The sequence below is a fragment of the Podarcis raffonei genome, chromosome 12 (genome assembly GCF_027172205.1).
Source record: "Podarcis raffonei isolate rPodRaf1 chromosome 12, rPodRaf1.pri, whole genome shotgun sequence".
Lineage (NCBI taxonomy): Eukaryota > Metazoa > Chordata > Lepidosauria > Squamata > Lacertidae > Podarcis > Podarcis raffonei.
The window spans coordinates 43,027,396-43,049,575 of record NC_070613.1 but is presented as its reverse complement, the minus strand read 5'-3'; the positions used below and the strand labels follow the sequence as shown (position 1 = coordinate 43,049,575).

Here is a 22,180-nt window from a genome sequence, read left to right as displayed (position 1 = left end):
TGCAGGAATTACATGGGATCTAATATAACACTACCTAAGGCAGAGCTAATAAACTTTTAATGCTTCAGCCCACCAAGTCTATAGACTGAATAAGCAATATTCAACAGCCCCCGCCTGTAAACCATCCAGTGGGCAGAAAATTCACTTTTTCAGGAGAGAAGATAAATGTGGGGTGTGGGGTGGGTTTTAAAATCCCAGAGTCCATACTAATGAATTTCTGTTTCAGTTCTTTAAAACATGTTTATAAAATATACAATGAACATTCAGAGACTTGAGTGATTTACCAACCAATCCCTATCCAAAGGAGAAACTGGATCTGAAATTGACCTCATTACTTATTCTACCATGTTGACTTAACAAACAAACAAACAAACAAACAAACGTTGGTGCTGATTATTGCACAGCCTCCCTATTGTAGTAGGGTCTGAAAAGCATACCCATATGTTTCGTAATTATCTTTCTCTTTCATGGCCCCATTTTTTACACAACCTTTTTACACAAAGTTCACATACTACGGCAGACATTTAAGATTGGAAAAATGAAAACAAGAAACCAAAACTCTGCTGGCCCATCTGTGTATGCTTTTATGTTGGAGTGCACCAAAGGTACTATTTTTAAATGTACAGTGGTACCTCCGGTTGTGGATGGGATCCGTTCCGGAGCTCCGGTAGGATCCCAAGGTTTTCGCAACTGGAGGTGCCTGTTCTGCACATGTGCGTGCGGCGAAACCCAGGAAAATACTTCCAGGTTTGCGTATCCTGAAGGATACGTAACCAGAGGTGTTCATAAGTAGAGGTACCACTGTACTAGGTGACCTCCAAGGTCGCTTCCAATTCTAGATCTGGGGAAGAGGACTGCTAAAGTGATGGGTACATCCCTTTGTTAGGCAATTGCCGATCGGAAGGATGGTGGTTCGAATCCGCACGACAGAGTGAGCTGCCGTTGCTCTGTCCCACCTTCTGCCAGTGCAATTAGACAAATAGGTACCACTGCAGTGGGAAGGTAAACGCTATTTCCATGCATTCTGGCTTCCATCATGGTGTTCCATTGCACTGGAAGCGGTTTAGTCATGCTGGCCGCATGACCCGGAAAGCTGTCTGCATGGACAAATGCCGGCTCCCTCGGCCTGAAACAAGATGAGTGCGACACCCCATAGTCACCTTTGACAGGACTTAACCATTTCTGTGTGCTACTCTGGTTTGCCAGAAGTGGCTTAGTCATGCTGGCCACATGACCCGGAAGCTGTACGCTGGCTCCCTCGGCCAGTAAAGCGAGATGAGCTCCACAACCCCAGAGCCGTCCGCAAGTGTACCTAATGGTCAGGGGTCCCTTTACCTTTTAACCGTCCAGGAGTCCTTTACCTTTACCTTTTACCTAAATAATTATCCAAGTACAGGTGATTACCATTTTTGGTGCTGTGCTTCTACGAGCATAATATAAATCCAAGGACATCCAGGAAAGTAAACAGAAAGTTATCAATGTTTATGACATATGTCAATAGTCTTCAGAGGATTCAGTTATGGCTTAAAACTCAATAGGACCTACTTCCAAGTAAATGTGTATATGATTGAAGGACATTTCCTCAAGAAGCACATATATTTTATGTTCGATTTTTAAAAAGAAAAGAGGGAGATTAAGACTCCAACCATATTCCAGGTTTCCTGAGAGTGAGCCCTGCTGAACTGAATTGGGTTTATTTTTTGAGTAGGTATGCATATAATTGTGCTGCTAAGGATGTATGTAACATCACCTTTAATCTCAACACAAACACACAAATTACACACACACACAAAGCTAAATGTTACTCGTTAGTCCAATCAAATCCTGATCAGGAGAATCGATAAACACCAAGTCCCATTGAAGGGTTTATTGTTTTTCAGAAGCTAGTTCAAGATAATAATGTACAATCAATTCACGGCACCGTTAAATCTCCCCTCCAGGATATTCATGGGCAGATATTGTCATCACAGCGGTAATGAAGGTATGTTTGGAATGTTTAGACTCTAAGTGATGACGTGCATGTGCTCTGATGAGGCTTATCGTGTTGTTGTTGTTGTTATTATTACTGTTGAATACATAAACCTTGGGGTGATGTTATTCCCCCCACCCCACCCGTCTCTCTTGAGAAACTATAAATCTATCCTTTACGCAAAACCAGATTTCCTGTGAGAGGAACCCTTGGAATGAAACAGCAAAGCACAGCATTTAGCGTTTAAAGTTTATATCAACATCCGTGCAGGACAAAGGTAATTTATTCTGTGAAAAAGGGCCCCCTTGCTACATTTAATCAAGTTAAAGAACATGGGAAAGTGCCCTGGACTTTTCCCCCCCCGTCTGCTTTTTGCAACTGAACTATTGAAAAACAATTTTCTTCCCATAAAACACCTTAAATCCAAAGTCTAATTAAGCTATTCAAACACGGCTAAGCTGAGAAACAGACTTATCTCTGTTCACTAAGTTTTTCATTTGCCATTTTGTGAAGGGTGGAGAGAATCAAAATTACATTTACCCTTCCTTGATGGCATACAGTGCTTTCACATTAAAAGATTATTTTCTTAAACTCCCATAGACTGGACTCGACTGTGCTTGGGAAAAGTACGAACAATACAAAAGAACCTATGTTTATTGAAAAATGAGGAGAGAGCATAGAATAAAACCAGTACAACTCATGACTGGATGGTCACAACAATTTAGAAAAGAACTGAATAGGTTTGGGTAGAAAAGGCAAGGTCAATGCATTCTGAAGAATCCTATTTCCTGGTGTTGGGTTTCAGGACAAGCATGCCTTTGCGTCCTCAAGGAGAGCTGAAGCAGGGGGGAAAGCATTCTTTTTTTTATTTCACTGACTTATAAACCAGTTCACAACAAGAAGCTACTGGGGTCCTATAAAAGGTAAAGGTACCCCTGCCCGTACGGGCCAGTCTTGCCAGACTCTAGGGTTGTGCGCTCATCTCACTCTATAGGCCGGGAGCCAGCGCTGTCCGAAGACACTTCCGGGTCACGTGGCCAGCGTGACAAGCTGCATCTGGCGAGCCAGCGCAGCACACGGAATGCCGTTTACCTTCCCGCTGGTAAGCGGTCCCTATTTATCTACTTGCACCCGGGGGTGCTTTCGAACTGCTAGGTTGGCAGGCGCTGGGACCGAACGACGGGAGCGCACCCCGCTGCGGGGATTCGAACCGCCGACCATGCAATCGGCAAGTCCTAGGCGCTGAGGTTTTACCCACAGCGCCACCCGCGTCCCCTAGGGTCCTATACAACAAGACAAAAGGTAGAAACTCTGAGAGCAAAACAACCATTTCTACAATTAATAAGCTGACTGGCTCAAACTGCAGGGGAAGCCTCCTTAAACAAAAAAGATCTTTAACAACCATTTGAATGTCAAGAGTGTGGTGTTTGGAGTGTTAGGGGAGGGGCAGTACCCAGGACTGTAGCTAGGGGGTGGTGAGGTGGGCCTGAGCCAGGGGTGCAGTCAATGGGGCGGCAGCGCAAAATTGACCAAAAATATGTCCATAAATATAAATATCAGTTATTGCTTCATAAGAAATGGTTTTAAATAGAGGGTGAATCGAATGGGTGGAAGGGGAGGGTTGGAGGAGAGGTGGAAAGAAGAGCTAATTTGTCAGTAGCTAGGGGGTGCAATAGGAGGGACGCGGGTGGCGCTGTGGGTTAAACCACAAAGCCTAGGACTTGCCGATCAGAAGGTCGGTGGTTCGAATCCCCGTGACGGGGTGAGCTCCCGTTGCTCGGTCCCTGCTCCTGCCAACCTAGCAGTTCGAAAGCACGTCAAAGTGCAAGTAGATAAATAGGTATCGCTCCGGTGGGAAGGTGAACGGCGTTTCTGTGTGCTGCTCTGGTTCGCCAGAAGCGACTTAGTCATGCTGGCCACATGACCTGGAAGCTGTACGCCGGCTCCCTCGGCCAATAAAGCGAGATGAGCGCCGCAACCCCAGAATCGGCCACAACTGGACCTAATGGTCAGGGGTCCCTTTACCTTTAGGGGGTGCAATCTGGACAGTTCTGCCAGGGGCACAAGATCACCTAGCTACAGCTCTGGTAGTACCTCTGGTGGGGAATACAACATACTCCTTTTGGTGTAGTTTGTCTACCTTTGGTCCCCACCCTGCCCTCAGCAATCACCTGTGGCTTCTAGGCCTGGGCGATATATGAGGGGCAGACCACAATGGTGGTTTCACTCAGCAGAATATGCGTGATAGCAGGAGCAAGGGCAGGGATCTTTCAGCTGGGAAGTGGGGGCTTCGTGCTGAGCAGCCTCAATCCCGCTCCTGCTCCCTGCAACATCGGGGCTTGCTCAGTTGGGGGCAGGAGCCTTTCTGCCCCACAGCTGAGCAGCAGGCTGAGGCCAGCTGCATTGCCCCCAGCCTGACAGATACTGGGCTGAAAGCACCTCAGCTCCCGTCGTGAGAGCTGAGACAGTATCTCTCAGCACTTCGCCAGCTGGGGCTAGTGCACCTTGTTTCAACATTGTGGTTTCTCGCCAAACCGCTGGCGATACATCGCAATGTTGAAAACCTAACATCGCCCAGCCCTAGCTCCAAGAGGTCGTCAGCATGTGAAAGCAGCCATCCCCTGTGAAACAGCTTTGAGTGGGCAGTTGAACCAGGTGCAGGTAGCTGATGGGTCTCAAATCCATGGTGAGTTAGGGATTCCCCTGCAACAATATAGGCAGATTGAGCAGACGAGACCAATAGTGGGTCCAGCCGTCAAGAAGGTGAATGAATTTTATTATTTCGGTCACAGACCAGTTCCAGCCCACATACAATATCAAGGAAGTCATAAAACACGATAGGGATACATTTGAATTTGCAATTAAGTATAACAGGGACAATACAGATATAGCAACAGTTAAAAAATATATAAATTAAAACTTAGGCACTAACATATAACCTAAAATCATCATTTAAAACCTTAAAATCATTATGATAGCACAGCTTGTTCCCTAAGTTTAAGGCAATTGCACAGAATTTGGCTACCCTTAACATGATCTCAGGATCCTTGTCCTCCACCAGGGGTTTTAGACATTGAAGTTCGGATTGATTTGGAGATTTTTGCATAGCAGGGGTAATAAATACCGAGCGTATATCCCCGTAGAAACGGCAGTGTAACAAGGCATGAGAGACAGTTTCTACCTTCATCAAGCCGCAGGGGCAGACTCGTTCCGCGTATGGTTTACCCTCAAATCTGCCCTGCAATGAGGCAGATGGCAGCACATTGAATCTAGCGAGGGTAAATGACAGTCTGTATTTAGGTATTTATAGTCAAGAAGGTGGTTTCTGCAAGTGCTGTAAAGGGAAATGAGGGGCAGATGGGGCTTGTCAACCTGGGAAGGTAGCCCATCTAGGAGAAGGAAAACTCTGGACAAATCTGGACCCTAATATGGCTGGATGGCACCTTGTACACCTCCTTCTGAAAACTCCTGCAGCCAAGCTAGTGCCAAACGCATTGCTCTTTCCTCTGGATTTCACCAGCAAGGCCAAGTGGGGGTCTTGTCATCTGGGCAGCCCAGGGCCTCCATACACACCGCCCAGGCTTGCACCCCAGGGAGGTCATTTTAGTGCTGCTAACACAGTAAAAGCAACACAGGAGGCAGCAGTGACTGGTCTCTGCAGCCACAGCAGGCGCTGTGATTCTCCAGCAGTTTGACTTCACCCCAAAAGGTGCACTCCATTATCTCTTAAGACAGACGGGTACCAACAACAAATGTCACGAGGTTAGACACCTCTCTAATTTGAATCGGTAACTGATTCCTAGAACCTAAAAGCCGGGTTTCTAGTACAAACTAAGCATGCCCCTGGTGCCTATTATACCTTTAGCAGTGCCCCATCTAAGGAACACAGTTACAGGGATACATGGAGCAAGTGAGATGATTCCTTACGTAACCTCATCCCAAATTGCTTAGGGCTTTAAACATTAAACACCCACCTACTTCAGCTGTCTCTCTGCCATAGAGTTACATTGCACTCATCCCTGTGTCATGTTTATTTTGGCCCTTAGCTTACTGTGTATATTAGACAAAACATGAGCATTACATCTAAACTGTGGGTACCAAGTGCCAAGCCCAAACATCCATCTCACAGCACATTATGCTATGTCTTGGAACTCATATCGCTGATTATTGTCACAGACCTCACCCTTTCGTGCAGAAACCACAAAAGAAAGGGGAAGAGAAAAAGCACTGAGCAAGAAGCCAGCTCAAGAAACGGTCCACCACAAGGATGGCAGGCAATGACACTGGGAGCAAGATGTTCAACAAGCTTGTGCACTCTTGAAAGAAGAAGCAGCAGCAGCACCCCTTTGCAGACATCTATAAGACTAAGCTGTTAGTATGCAAGGACTGCAGGCTCTCCCTCCCCACACAGCGCCACTTCTTTTGATTGATGGCTAACTCTAAGCTAAAGATCCCAAGGAGTGCAAAGAATGCACATCCCTCTGTGCATCATTTCTATTTTGCAGGCACACTTACACTTCATGAAACTAGCCACAGATCAGATTCACAGTGGGCTGCTTGCCATGAATGCAGTCTCTGGTGTTAGTGTGTCCCCACCCTCTCTTAGCTGATCATAATCTTGCCATACTGCTTTTCTCCCTATCACTGACGTAGGACCAGTTTTGAAATGGGAGGAAGTAAACAAGGATAGGAACTTCCTTCGAAGACTGCCAAGAATGCCAAAAAACAACACACCGACAAGTTCAGGACTAGTTCTATAATTATACACAGAACACGCCCTGCTTCCTTTCCACCCACCTAAACTCCTTCCTCTCAGGTGCTCCGTGTCGTGCACTTTGTTCAAAAAGACAACTTCTGATTTATGCAATTTAGGAGTTTGGCTATGATGGTTCTAGGTCTTCAATAGACACGGTCCAGTAATTGGTTTGTGAAGTCACTGTTCCTTCGCCCTGGTTCCTAGACTTTCATGGTCTAGGAAAAATTCAACCCAGTTGTTGCTTGGTGAGTAAATGTAAATGCTCCTCCTCTCTTTGGCCACTAATGTCAGTGTACAGTGTGTGTACTCACTAAGCATGGATTGAAAGAAAGCAGAGGCAAGGACTCTCGGTTTTTACAAAGGCTGTTCATGTTTTCTCAAATCAGCAGGTTTCATCAGTTGCAAAAAATAGAGGACATAGATTTGCACAGAATTTGTAAGTGTACAGTCGTACCTTGGAAGTCGAACGGAATCTGTTCCAGAAATCTGTTCGACTTCCAAAACGTTCGGAAACCAAGGCACGGCTTCCGATTGGCTGCAGGAAGTCCTGCAGCCAATCGGAAGCTGTGGAAGCCACGTTGGACGCTCAGGTTCCAAAGAACATTCGCAAACCAGAACACTCACTTTTGGGTTTGCCACGTTCAGGAGCCAAAACGTTTGAGTCGCAAGGCGTTTGACTTCCGAGGTACAACTGTATATGGAAATTTAGAAATATTAAACAGAAATGCAATCTATCTCACCATAATGGGGAATGCTGTGACCAGATGGCTGGATGCCTGCTCTCACATATTTAAACTGGACTTGGACCAGGGAGCTCTTCGAACAGGATATCGTCTAGAAGCAGGATAGAAAGGCAACCTACCACTGCTGTGCACAAATAATAAGGTTATCTCTAGTAAACAGTAGATCACATTTCCAGAGAGAAGGACAGTGATCTATTCTTGACCTAAGATAATCAGAAATGGAATTTGACTCCAGAATTCCTTGTCCATGTATACTTAACATAGGCTATGAATCCATGCCCAACATGCGATTCTTCCTATTTGACAGCATTGTGACTTAAGTGATGGAACAGCATTGACCTCTTTAACTGGCTTGCAGCAGAGGTTTCAAATAGGCAATCTTATAATGTTTCTGAAAAACAATTGTCCTGTGAACCATCCCTTGGAGGGAGGCTAGATCATGCTCCATCTTTGGATGTAGGGACAAAAAGATAAAAATACATTGCAAGATTGGCAGCATTAATGCATGTTGTTTTCATACCAATAAAACTGAGACAACATGCCCCTTTCCTTGTCAAGACTTGCGTGTTTTTCTCTGACACCTCTCCCGTCTTGCCATACAGCCTGGAGCCAGGATGTGGTAAATGATTTTGTGTTGGCTGCACCTTCCTTTCTTCAACGGAGCAAACCTTTTCTCAAACTGTATTATTTTATCCTGGCTTCCACCCTTCCCATGCATTCAAAACATATTATGACCTCCTTTTCATAGATGCTTCTAACTTACACTCTAAACACGTTTCTCATTCTACTCAGTAGATGCGGGTGGCGAATAATGAAAACGAATTGTACAGTATGGCAATATTCATTTGCAGCAACAGAAATGGCAGAGCTTTTAACAAGAACCAGTATATGGAGTAGCAGTTATAGAGTGTCGGGCTACGACCTGGGAGACCAGGGTTCAAATTCCAGCATGAAGATAACTCCGTGACCTTGGGGCAGTCACTTCCTCTCAGCCTAGCCTACCTCGCAGACTTGTTGTAAGGCATGAGAAAGCCATGTACACCACCTTGAGCTTCTTTGTGGAAAAGTGGGATATAAATGTAATATCAATATAAAGTATGGGGGTGGGAATCTTGTACCCCAGTGCTCATTGACTAATGAAATACTTATGTAAGAAAGAAATGTTGGACTGCCATCTAGATATCATTGTTGTCCTACATCAGCGCTTTCCAAATTGTGTGTCGCGACACATTAGTGTGTATGCTGCCGTGTGTAGGTGTTTCATGCAATTGCTTCCTACGCTCCTCCCGGGGCTGGAAAGAGGTTAGTTTACTTCTGGTTTGCTAGTAAAACTGAATTAAAGGTAAAGGTCAAGGGACCCCTGACCATTAGGTCCAGTCGTGGCCAACTCTGGGGTTGTGGCACTCATCTTGCTTTATTGGCTGAGGGAGCCGGCGTACAGCTTCCGGGTCATGTGGCCAGCATGACTAAGCCGCTTCTGGCAAACCAGAGCAGCACACGGAAACACCGTTTACCTTCCCGCCGGAGCGGTACCTATTTATCTACTTGCACTTTGACATGCTTTCGAACTGCTAAGTTGGCAGGAGCTGGGACCAAGCAACAGGAGCTCACCCCGTCGTGGGGATTCGAACCGCCGACCTTCTGATCGGCAAGTCCTAGGCTCTGTGGTTTAACCCACAGCGCCACCTGCGTCCCAAAACTGAATTACTGTGTTGCAAAACGATGCATGTCTAAAAAAGTGTGTCACCAACATGAAAAGTTTAGAAAGCTCTGTCCTACATATTTATTGAGATGCAACAAAACATAGTCAAAGAACAAGCACACAAATACAGAATCTAAATCCAACTACCAGAATCCAGTGACATACACAGGACAGAATCATATGCAAAGCGCAGCGAAACACGAGCACATAAAACAGCTGCCACCAAAATTCCAGCAACTAAAGGTGTTTAAAACTCATATGGAATGTAATCCATATAACGGAATAAAGTGGCTCTTTGGGACAAACATGCAAAGTCTGGGCATGCACCTGGTAATCAGCATGACAATATACTGGAAAAGAAGCTTAAGTGCTTAATTGCATGTACACATGTAAAAAGGGCATGCTGGATCCAATTATACCAGAAAGTTAAAGAAAACATCAAATCAGAAAGTTCCATCCATCTAACCACCTCCATTCTTTCTCACTGTCTCATTTTTATTGCATAGGGCTGTATCCAGAATTTGCCCAAGAATGCAAACTCCCCCGAGAGAGTAAAGCTAAATGAATTCAATGGGACTTACTTATATACATATGTATATAAAACCCTGTATAGGCAGCCCTGTTTAGGGAAGTTTTTAATGTTTGTGTTTTATCATGTTTTTAATATTCTGTTGGGAGCCGCCCAGAGCGGCTGGGGGAACCCAACCAGATGGATGGGGTATAAATAATAAATTATTATTAAATTATTATACGTACATAATTTTATTTGCACGCCATCTTTCCACAGTTCAAACCATGCTCAATGCGGCTTGCATCATAAAAACAATACATAACTACAGCATAACAAAAGCAGACGTAAACAATAAATAATACATTAAAAAATACACAACCAAACTGAAGAATAAAAAATAAGAGTAGAAATATAGAAACGTTCTGTGAGCTGGCCATGCTTTCGCCACAATCAATGGGACTGAATTCTCGTCCTGATCAACTTAATAGATGTCAATGGGACTAAAGCATAACCATTGAAATCCACATTCAGCCAATTCCTTGTTTTTTTAACAATTGTATTATTATAATTATTTTTTTAAAAACCTGTTTCCATTTTTATATCCTACACAAAATTTCTATTTGCACTGAGCCCCATCTACTTTTCAAATTAGTTCCAAGTGTATGGAGCTTCCAGCTGCGGCTCCACAATTATGAAAACCTTCCCTAAGGAAGCTTCTCCAAGTCTGATTTTATCTTGTTTTTAGGAAAATGTTGAAGGCATTTTGTTTTGGAGCAGCACTCAAGAATACATAAACAGCATTGGCTACATTTACCTTTTGTCATTTGAATAACTAGTTTTATACTTTTCTTAGCTACCTAGAGCTTCCCATGCTGGTTGGAAAAACAGGGGTTATAAATAGTGTAAATATAAATACATAAATATATGAATCAGTCTCTCTTTTGTTTAAAAAGCAGAATATTTGAACCATTAAAAGGGATTTAAAGTTGCAGTCTTCTGATCTGTGCAAGCATTTCGACTTCCCAGACAGAACAACCACCCCTCTCCCCGCCCGACCCTCCAAAGCAATTGTGGGGGGAAATGCAAGTGGGAAAGGGTCAAAGAGGGAAGAAAACCCCAGGTATATACTGGTGAGAACCCAGTGCACCAAGTTGGTTGATTCCAGTCCATTGTAAATTCCAGTATGTGACCGGTCAGTTTAAAACGATAACAAAGAACCAAGAGGCTTCAGTTTTTTATAAGAATAATTTCTGGATTCATGAAAAATTGACTGTTTTCCAAAGGATGAGAGAGGATTTATTTTAAAAGTCATGCTTTACATATGCCTACTCAGAGAGAGAGTAGGAACCAAAGGTGACAAATTTTCTGATGTTGCACAGATTTTCGCAGTTATCATGTCCTGAAAGCCCCATGGAACCCAATTAGCTCCCCACCCCACTCCCAATTTTTTTGGAAATCAGAAAATCCACCCACAAACTTTCCCAGTCCAAAGTGTCCTGTTTAAACCTGTGAGTGGGTCCTATTGACATCAGTGGGACTTGCATCAAAGTTGATAAGTAAAGGATTTGCGCTCTTAAATGGAAGCTTTTGAAAGGGAGTTTTTGTTGGACAGAGTACCTTGTATTTGGCTATCATGGTGCTCAAAAACTAGCAAAGAGACATGTCTTTGAGATTTGGGGAAACAATTGTTTCCTGAGTTTTATGCTGATGCCACGACATCCAACAGGTTTCGAGGTGTGTGTGTGTGTGTGTGTGTGTGTGTCTGTGTGTCACAAAGTTTTGGCTTCAGATAGGAGAAATGTCTTACAGAAGCTTTAACATGCTTCCTGTCTATTGTTAACGTAACATGATTCTTTCGACTGCACTGCCATATGGTGGGAGGTGGGAAGTAATGTCCTGACTATACGAAGCCATGATGCAGGAACACAGCTGGCTATTCCCCAACCTCAAGCCTTTTCCACTTTGCTGTAGCTAATTGTGTCCCCCCCCCCCTTCTTCAGCAAAATGCATTTCTAACAGCAAGCAGACATTTGCATATATGTTCTGTTTACATCATGTCCCATTCTGATTCTGCTGTATGCACAGGTTCAGAAGTACTGGTTCCTTATTGGCCAACCGTATGGGGAAGTAATACAAAAAGTTGGAAATAACCAGCATAGCTTATACATGTGTGTAGCAAAGAACCAATTCATGAATGAGTTTTTACAATGGAATTTGAAGGGTGTCGCTCAGTGGCTACAGTCTCTGCTGTAATCCCTGGCATCACCATATAGGACTGGGAGAGACCTCAGTCTGAAACTTTTACTAGTCAGTGTAAACAATACTGAAGCAATGGTCTGACTCAATATAAACTAGTTGTCTAATAGTTTCAGGGGGTAATCTCACATTCATTGTGTGCCACTAAAGTAATAATTCTCCTAAGCCTCAGAGGTGGGCAACTTGTAGCCTTAGGGCTGCATATGGCTTCAACCTCAATTTCATATGGCATACAGTCTAATTTCATGGTGATGGCAAAGAGAGGGAGATGGTAGAAAAGAGAGAGAGAGAGAGAGAGAGAGAGAGAGAGAGAGAGAGAAGGAACAAGGGTGAGAAAGATAGAAAAGGGGGGGCCATTGTTGGCTCTGGCATTACTTGCCTCTGACACAGTAAATTTGTGTGTGTTGGGAGTACCAGCCCTTGTGGGTGCCAGGTTTCCCTAAATTCCTGGATTTAGTAAGTGTTAGAATTTAATCAATGCTTAGAGAGTTAAACTGAAAATCATACACTTAATGGCTGGACTCAGCTTCCTGTGTTCAGGAGACTGCATGGGGCGAGAACAAAAGGAAAGTGATAAGTCATTAGGAATCTCGCCAGAGAAAGTGGTCTCTCCTTCAACTCAGAGTTAGTTAGAAGACAACAAGGCAGGAAGTAAAATCGGTAGTGATTAAATGGGCGCAAGACATAGGCCATAACATACAATTTGAGGATTGGATAAAATTATGGAAAGTAAATTTGAAATTTACAGATTGCATATTATTGAGAGAGAACTATATGAAAATTATGTACAGGTGGTATAAATCACTGGTTAAATTGGCAAAAATGTATAAAAATGAAAAGAAATAGTGTTGTAGATGTGAAGCGGAAGGTACGTTTTACCATGTGTCGTGGGATTGTAAAAAGGTAAAAGCTTATTGGGAAATGATATATGATGAATTGAAGAAAATGTTGAAAATGACTTTTGTAAAAAAAACCAGAAGCCTTTCTACTAGGCCTGGATATACCGAAAGAAAAGAGGACTTTATTTATGTATGCCACTACAGCAGCGAGAATGTTGATTGCACAAAACTGGAAGACTGGAGAAATACCAACTAAAGAACAATGGCAGGAAAAGCTGATGAACTATGCAGAACTGGCAAAAATGACGGACAGACAGACTAAGAGAAAAAGACAACAGTGACTTTGAAAAAGAATGGGAACCATTTATATTATACTTGCAGAAACAAAGAAAGACTATAGACTTGATGGCAGGATTTAAATAAACATCCATATTATTAGTGTTAGAAAATGTGTTGAAGATAGAGAAATAATATGGTGTATTCATTGTTATTTTTATGTTTTTAGGTTTGATGTTATTGTATAAATATGTTATTAGTATTTTTTTTCCTTTTAGGATGTAGCAAAGTAGGTGAAAGGAGAAACAAATCAGGAGGGGAGGGAGGCAGGAATGCTTAGTAAAGGTTATGAATATGAGGTGTATGTAATGAATGAAAAAAGAAAATAAAAAAACCTGTTGCGCAACAATAAAGGATCAAAGAAGAAGAAGAAGAAGAAGAAGAAGAAGAAGAAGAAGAAGAAGACGACGACAAGGCAGAGTTTCAAGCAGAGCTTAGAGATTGGGTTTTTGCAGTGATGCTGAGCAGAGGGACGGAAGTCCGTGGCTGACTTCTGCTGGAATCCAAAACTGTGGCCTTGCGAGAAGCAATAACCTTTTGGAGTGTAATGCTTTGAGCCTCTCCATCGTAGGCCAGCCAACAGAAACAACAAAAGTTGTCCATACTTATTTTGGGGCAAAGGGAGAAATGGAATACCTGTTCTGTTATTGTTGTGAGAGTCATCAACTATACTGCATAATGGCACTTGACCCTGTCCAGCCAAATTATTTAGGGGAGAAAGACCCATATTCTACAACACCATTTCACCTCAGGCGGCTACAACATGGCACTGATAACACCAAGGTTGCAGGTTCAATGCTGGTACATATGGGGCTGCTGCATATTTCTGCATTTCAGGGGGTTGGACTAGATGATCCTCAGAGCTCTTTCCAATTCTATGATTCTATGATTACTTCAAGCAACTGCAGTCGTTTTAGGCCTGAATGAAAAGCCCTGATCCACCATACCGTGTCACCTTGTATGCTTAAATTTTAAGGATGATCTGCTACGTCTGTTTACAGTGGGGAGGCTCACACAATGCACCCTTTCAACATTTTAACTGACCCACATAAAGTAAACGCTATGTGAAGCAATGAATTGCACTGGCTGATGGAGCACTGCATTGAATTATATTCTCCTTCCCACAGCTCAGAGGTGAATAATTACACCTGTCCCACTTGGCGAGACGAAAGACACTAAGTAGTGGCTGTATGGGAAGAGATTTAAAGAAAAAGCAATGTTCGTAGTCAGGTAGAAAAACAACTTACTCTGTGAGCCTGTTACTGCAGCTGATGAAAAAGGGAGAAATTATACTATTTCTGACTTTGATCCCTCCCCCGTGCCCCCCAAAAGGCACTTGGGTCTGCAAAAATCATTTGATAGTAAAATATATTAAGTATAAGGTGCTCCTCAAACATTAAAGACTGGGTCAAGGATCAGCAGTCCATCCCTTCCAGAAAACCATTCCAATTCTTTCTTGAGTTCAAAGAAGAAGGCCCGATCTCTTAAGGATATTCTGCACCAACTTGAGTACAGTAAAACCTCCACCAACGTCCACCTTGTCTAGTATCCATTCCGGCGAACGTCCGCAGCAAACCCGGAAGTACCAGAACGGGTTCCTTCTGGGTTTGCCGCTTGCGCATGCGCAGAAGTGCAAACTGCTCCGCACATGTGCACAAAGGTGGTACTTTGCCCTGCGTCCTTTTCGGCTGGCGGCCGGGGCTCTGGAATGGATCCCGGCCGCAAAACAAGGTATGACTGTAATTGTTTTCTTTGAAATAGGTGAGTAAATGGATTACTGTACAAGACTTGTCAATGTTTTGGACAGCAGGGTCCTTTTTCTGTATACATGGCACTGTATAAGCTAAGCTAGGAATCCTACACCACCTTCAGGGTTTAAGGATGCTCTCTGACAATGCCATCAATGGCAACTGCCTTATTCGCATCGCCGACGCTTCCTTGTTTTAAGTGGTCATAAACCCAGAGCACAATGGGCCTGTAACCAAAGTGAGTCAGCCTGCAAGCATGGGTCGCTGCTGATGGTGCACTGAATGTCACTGCGCCTGAAACAGTTTGAACACATGAGTGGAATGAAAACAAGGTAAGTACACAAGGCAAGTGCTTTACCCATTCATGAAATGGATTAGTGGGGGGTGGGGAGGCAAATTTACGCCAACTTCCTTACCACTTTACCGGTCAAAATTACAAATTGTTTATGGATTTCATCTTCATATGTGTGTGTGTGTGTGTGTGTGTGTGTGTGTGTGTGTGTGTATATATATATATATATATATATATATATATATATATATAATCTTTTTAGAAAAGAAGAGAAAGCTACTCAGTCCAAGCTTTTTAAATTTATTCCCTAACGTAAAACACATCTTGTTTATTTTATGTGTAACTCACAGGGTATAAAGGCTGGGTGAGGAAGTTCTTCCCTGCCCCTGCCCTCAAAGTTTTTAAATTAGGGTTATTTTTCCATCTTCAAATAAGAAATATTTTCCAAATAAAAACTGGGCCTACACTGAATCCCCCCACCCCAACTAATAGTTTCTTTAGGAGGTTTTGAGGCGTGATCTTTGGCGTTCAGAAAATATTTTTAAAGTCTCTGTGTTATATAGTACTGTATAGGCTTGTTGTATGGGCAGATTATTCATAGCAGTCTTGTGCTGAAGCACTCTATGGGTACAATATCTACAGATGCAATTCTCGTTTGACTGCTTTTCTAAGGCAGCTATCAAACTCAGAAAGAAAAAGTATATTCCTCTCGTCCTTAGATTATTATGTTTGCCGAGCAATACATACTTATGCTTGGAAAAGCAGATTGTGCTGTTCTTTTTATTTATTTACTTTCAAAATTATTCACAGCCATTCAGAATACAGTAGCTTCCCATGGCACCTCGTAAGATTCAAAACAATTGGAAACCATATAAAATGAAAGCAACATGATCACTGGCATAATAGGAGCATAAAGCTATTTCAGATCAATATATCATTATCATAGCTGGTCATAAGACTAAAAATGAAGAAAACTGTCCATTGCACCCCCTCACCCCCCCCCCCTATTTTTTAGAGGCTGCCTAAACACTATCACAAGGGACGCAGGTAGCCCTGTGGGTTAAACCACAGAGCCTAGGACTTGCCAATCAGAATGTCGGCGGTTCGAATCCATGCAATGGGGTGAGCTCCTGTTGCTCAGTCCCAGCTCCTGCCAACCTAGCAGTTCGAAAGCACATCAAAGTGCAAGTAGACAAATAGGTACCGCTCCGGCAGGAAGGTAAACGGCGTTTCCGTGCGCTGCTCTGGTTCGCCAGAAGCGGCTTAGTCATGCTGGCCACATGACCCGGAAGCTGTACGCCGGCTCCCTCAGCCAATAAAGCAAGATGAGTGCCACAACCCCAGAGTCGGCCACGACTGGACCTAAAGGTCAGGGGTCCCTTTACCCTTTAAACACTATCAGAGCTTTATACACTAGTACTAACACCTTGGATTGGGCCTGGTAGATCACTAGCAGTGGTCCCCCATTGAACTGCTCCACAAACCAACTTGACAAGCCGTATTCTCCACTACACTAATGGCAGTTTCCTGACCGTCTGCAAGGACAATCCCCATAGAACACATTACAGTAGTCCAGGTGGGATGTCACTAGAACATGGACGACTGCAGCTAAGCTATCCTGGTCCAGAAATGGCTGGAGCTGGGGATGAACACTCCTAGCCACAGAGGCTACTTGTGACTCCAGTGACAGACTGGGACCTAGATGTACTATGAATATGTTCCTTCAGAGTGCAACCCCTATTAGACCAAGTTGCACTACCTAATTCCTGAATATGACCGACCACCCATTCACAGAACCTCCATCTGATTGCAATTCAACTTCAGTTTATTGGTACCTAGCCAGTCTTCCACTGTTTCCCGGAACTGGTCCAATACCTTCGTAACCTCTCCTGGTTCAGATGGAATAGAGAGATGCCTCAAATCCCTAGCTGACCTCTCCAAACAGTTTCATATAGATATGGAATAACACTGGAGGCAGACTATACCGCTGTGGGACCCCACAGCCCCAAAGACATGGGACTAAGTGACAGTCCCCAGTGCTACTTTCTGGCAGCAACTCTTCAGGTAGGAAAATAATCACTGTAATACAGTAAATTCCAACTTCCAACCCGCTGAGTCATTCCAGAAGGTGTCAGAAGTCGCTGAGAGATCAACTTCTCCTATTCTCCTAGTAAAGGCTGACCTAGACTAGAGCACTGTCCTCATAGCTCTTCCTTCACACCCCACACCCCTGTATTTGCCACCTGAGGCAGATGCATCACTTTGCCTAATGGTAGGCCTGACTCTGATGAGTATACAACTTCTCCAGCAGGTTCCTGGTTGAAATAGCACTCAAGTCACGTTTCAGACATGCTGGGCTTCTCTATGGCTGGAAATGATGCTGTGCCTCTTACATCTTGCTGCAGAATCATGGGACTTGCAGTCCATCTCATGATTTCTGCACACCAAGGATGCATAACCTGTGGCCTTCCAGTTACAGGTAAGTAGCTGTGTTGGTCTGCCATAGTCGAAACAAAATAAAAAAATTCCTTCCAGTAGCACCTTAGAGACTAACTGAGTTTGTTATTGGTATGAGCTTTCGTGTTGGTCTCTGAAGAAGTGTGCCTGCACATGAAAGCTCATACCAATAACAAACTCAGTTGGTCTCTAAGGTGCTACTGGAAGGTTTTGGGTTTTTTATTCTGTGGCCTTCCAGTTGCTATAAGTCCCATCATCCACAGCCAGCATCACAAATGGTTAGGGACGATGGGACTTGTAGTCCACAACATCCAGAGGACAGTGTGTTGGCTAGCCAAGTGTACCTTTTCCCCCCTAAACTGAATACAAAGATGTAAACATTCACATGAATTGTGAAGTGCCCATTAGAAGAATTGCTGGACAAACTATGTATCCCTGCCCATGTAGGTAACAGATTTTTCTGATGGTGTTCCCCCCTGCCTCCCCACTCCGTAATAAAGCTAATCCCATATAAAGTAAAATTGGGTAAATTACCTCGGCTAAACCGATATATTACCCACTGCCTTGTCCATACAACCCCTGGAAAGAAGCTCAATTTCAAAGGTTAATAGTACAAAACAAATATGCCCAGGCAGCTCAAAAGCTTGAATGTAAAATATATTTGCAGGTTTTTTTCCCCCAGTGATGTTTTAAAGACTCTGGCCAAGTTTTAATGGGCTGTCACACACGAGCGGTTATGAAAGACTTACAATGAACCAAGCTGATAAGCTGATTTGATTTGAATTAACTGCATGAGATTGCTGCTTTGAAAAAGCTGGCCTAAAGAGGCAGCAGCAAAAGCAATCTAAGAAGCCACTGGGATGGTTTGCTTCAGATGCAAAGAAGTGTGGAAGGTTTAGGTAGGGTAAGCTAATTGAGAGATGCATTTGTTTGATCCTGACATCTTTTCCCCTAAAGGAACCCAACACAATAGATGTGTAGGCTCTCTATTTATTCTTTCCGCAAAGCGTCCTAATAAGCTGGTGTTTGTGACTTTGTTACTCTAAGATGGTTTTCACAGATAAACATTTTTTAAAAAAATAAAAATGTCAGCAGTTAGCATTGGAAAGTGGAAGGTTGCCCTGATGTTGCCCCAGGTGTTCTCCTGCAACTCTCTATATCAGGCATAGGCAATCTAAGGCCCATGGGCCGGAAGCGGCCCATGAGGGTTGTTTAACCGGCCCATGGACCCCACCGGCCACTCGGTTGGCTCCTGTGCACGGAGCAGAGCAGGGACCACCTTCCACGACGCTGGGCGGCTTCCCATTGGCTGCAGGAAGCTCCTCCAGCCAATGGGAAGCTGCACACGCCTCCTCCACGCTGGAAGGAGTGCTGGAAATGGCGTTCATGCATGCATGCGCACACACACAAGCACACGCCTGCACTCCGGCCCACCGTGGCAGCTGCAGGATCGCAAACCAGCCCATGCCCCAAAAACATTGCCGACCCCTGGTCTATATTGATTTACCGTATTTTTCGCTCTACAAGACGCACCTAGTTTTTGGAAGAGGAAAACAAGAAAAAAAATATTCTGAATCCCAGAAGCCAGGACAGCAAGTGGGATCGCTGCGCAGGAATCCCGCTGGCTGTCCTGGCTTCTTGTTTAGCCGTGCGCAGCCTTTCCTGGCTGGGGAAAAAACCCCAAGAGCCACACACCCGCTCCATGCGGTTCTTTTAAGGGAGCGCTGAGCAGAGCCTCCCGCCTGCATTCGCTCCATAAGACGCACACACATTTCCCCTTACTTTTTAGGAGGGGGGAAGTGCGTCTTATAGAGCGAAAAATACGGTACTTTGCAAATCTTGAAGCCGTGCTTTTTCATTCATGACTCCAGGAAGCTTCTCAAACACCTCTCTCTCTCTCTCTCTCTCTCTCTCTCTCTCTCTCTCTCTCTCTCTGTGTGTGTGTGTAAGAGAGAGGGGGGGAAACCCTCTATCATCCAAAGTAAGGAATATCCAGAATTGTCTTTGAATTTGTGATGTGTCATGTCCACGGAAGCAAAAGCCTAAAAAAAAACCCTGTGCACAGAGCCAATTGGCAGGATAGTGAGAGTTACACTACACTCTGCTGTCCTAAGCCACAGGGTGCAGAATTGCAGCCATTTCTTGTTAGGCAGCCAAGGGAGAATGCAGACATTCCCATTGATTTAGGACCTAACTGTGCATCGCTGGGGGAATGGGCAATTGCTTAAACTTAAGCCATGCCCATCTTCTTGCAGGCCATTTTAACTTCGTTCATTTACACTATTTGTCAAGAGCACTTCCACTGTTCTCTTCTCTAACATTTTGTAAGAGATGTGGGAGAATTCTGGAGGCGCTCTTCAGCAATAACTAAAATTAAAAGGAGTGCAGAAGTAACCCCTTCCAGTGCAAAAGTTAGCTGCATTCCAAAGCACTGCACTTAAATGTGCTTTCAGATTTGCACAGCGATTCAGAATTAGAATTAATTTCCTAATGCAACACACGCTAGGTAAACTTCGTAATGAACTTTCCAACAAACCATTTCATGAAGAAGATCACAAGCCAAGGTTGTGCCCTCCAGAAGTTGGATTCCAGTGTCCCACAGCCTCAGCCAGCATGACAAATGTGTGAAGATGATGGCAGTTGTAGCTCACACCACCATGTTTATTTTAGTATGTATAACTTCCACCTCTCTCTCTCTCTCTCTCTCTCTCTCTCTCTCTCTCTCTCTCTCTCTCACACACACACACACACACACACACATACACACACAGTCTACAAATATCCATAAACTGTAATTAAAACAGTTAATGACTCGCGACGGGAAGGCGAAAAATGAGGCCGCATGGCTGGTGCAGCACTAAGTCTGCAAACCACGCCCCCTCCAAGCTGCCACGTTGGGCGCTTACCTGTGGGCATGGTGCGCCAGCCAGGTGAGTGGGAGGCAGGGGCATAATGCCCCCTGCATGAGGCAGACATCGCGTCCTGCCCACAACCCCTCCCCTCTTTGCAAGAGGAGAGGCTTTAAAACACCAGTAAAACTAGGTAGACACTGGTTGGTTTAAAGGAAAAATCTGTGTTGTAAAGGAGTGCATAAACAACGACAACAAAAGTTTTAAGATGATTTCTGGAAGAAGGGAGGCGTGGTTCCTGCTGAAGCCATGCTGGTAGGGAGTTCCACAGGGCAAAGGCTAACACACCAAAGGTTCAGTCAGTAGTGAAGGCCAATCGAACCTCAGGGGCATGGAAAACCAACCTTTGTATCTCACTGTTCCACAGTTAAGACAAAAGCCTAGGCTGGATCACCTGCTTTGTCTATTAGAAAGTCCCCAGAGTATTCAGGATTCCATCAGTATCCATAAATATCTGAGGGTGGATCATCTTAATCATCACCCCCAACTTTAGGATAGCTGTCGTTGAGTCCAAACTTCACCAAGGAGTGTTGTAGACTGGAAGCAGTTCACACAATCTCAAATTGTTCAAAGACACCCCAACGTAATATACAAGAGAGAGCATGCATTGGCATTATTGGTGAAATGCAACCGATGCTAAGAGAGCCACTTACACTGTGAGTTACAGGGCACCATACAATTATTGATGCATTTTGATTTGCAGACTACAATGAGAACAAGCCACGATCATGGGCAGAGTTGCAAAAGAAAAACCCATGGACCTATCTCATTGACCTCTTCAGAAAGTGTTCTCATACACAAGTTCATCAAGTTGGCAACTGACGTATACAAAGCAGCCCTCACAACCACAGATGGAGCTTCCATAAAGCTGACATCACGTCAAGCACAATACTTTTCAAACACAGTGTGGGTAGAAGGCAAGATTATGTAATCAATATCCCGCCCCACTTCAGGGGGGCCATTGTGAACTGTGTCACCTGGGGCTGCTCTGGGACGGGGGAATACCTGAAATGAGGAAAGGAATCTAGTGAAAAATTCCTCTCTCCATTTCGGAGTGATTTTCCCTCTCCTACTGCAACCGCAGGTGACACAGCCCACACAATATAATAGGTGCTCTTCCTAAGGCTTATTTTGGGGTGGGGATTTACACCTGACTGTAGGGGGGATGAGGGGAATAAAAAATATCCATTGAGTCTTCTGCTCCCATGTCACACTGGACACTACCCAAAGAACACAACTTACGAACTCATCTGTGAGTCATCACATACCAAGTTCAAGCTCACCCAGGGACAGCTGTAGGCAAGATTCCTGAATTGCAGGGGGTGGAACAAGATGACCCTATGGGCCTCTTCCATCCCTACAATTCTAGCCTAAGTCAAATGATATATATATGCATATGTGAATCAGCACTAAGGGTGATATGTTGCATTTGCCATGAATGTGCTGCAGAAAACACTTCCATGGAGATGTTCTTGGCCAGTGTTGGCCAATGATGTGGAATGGGGTAAGCCACAACAAAAATCTGGTGAGCATTCCCAAAAATTAGGAGGAGGGGTGGAGGATATACATCACAATGTTTCTGACAGCATTCCTGGGGCTTGCATAACATCTGTTCTCACTCTTAGATTCCTCCTGAAGCCAAAACACGTAGCCTTTTCTTTA

The 22,180-nt window shown here is 44.1% G+C and overlaps 1 protein-coding gene across 6 annotated transcripts in view; it reads right to left on the bottom strand.

The window, feature by feature from the left end:
* RBMS3 (RNA binding motif single stranded interacting protein 3) overlaps positions 1 to 22,180 on the bottom strand; it is a 752,431-nt gene that overhangs the window by 531,288 nt on the left and 198,963 nt on the right. The gene's annotated exons all lie outside the window — the stretch shown is intronic.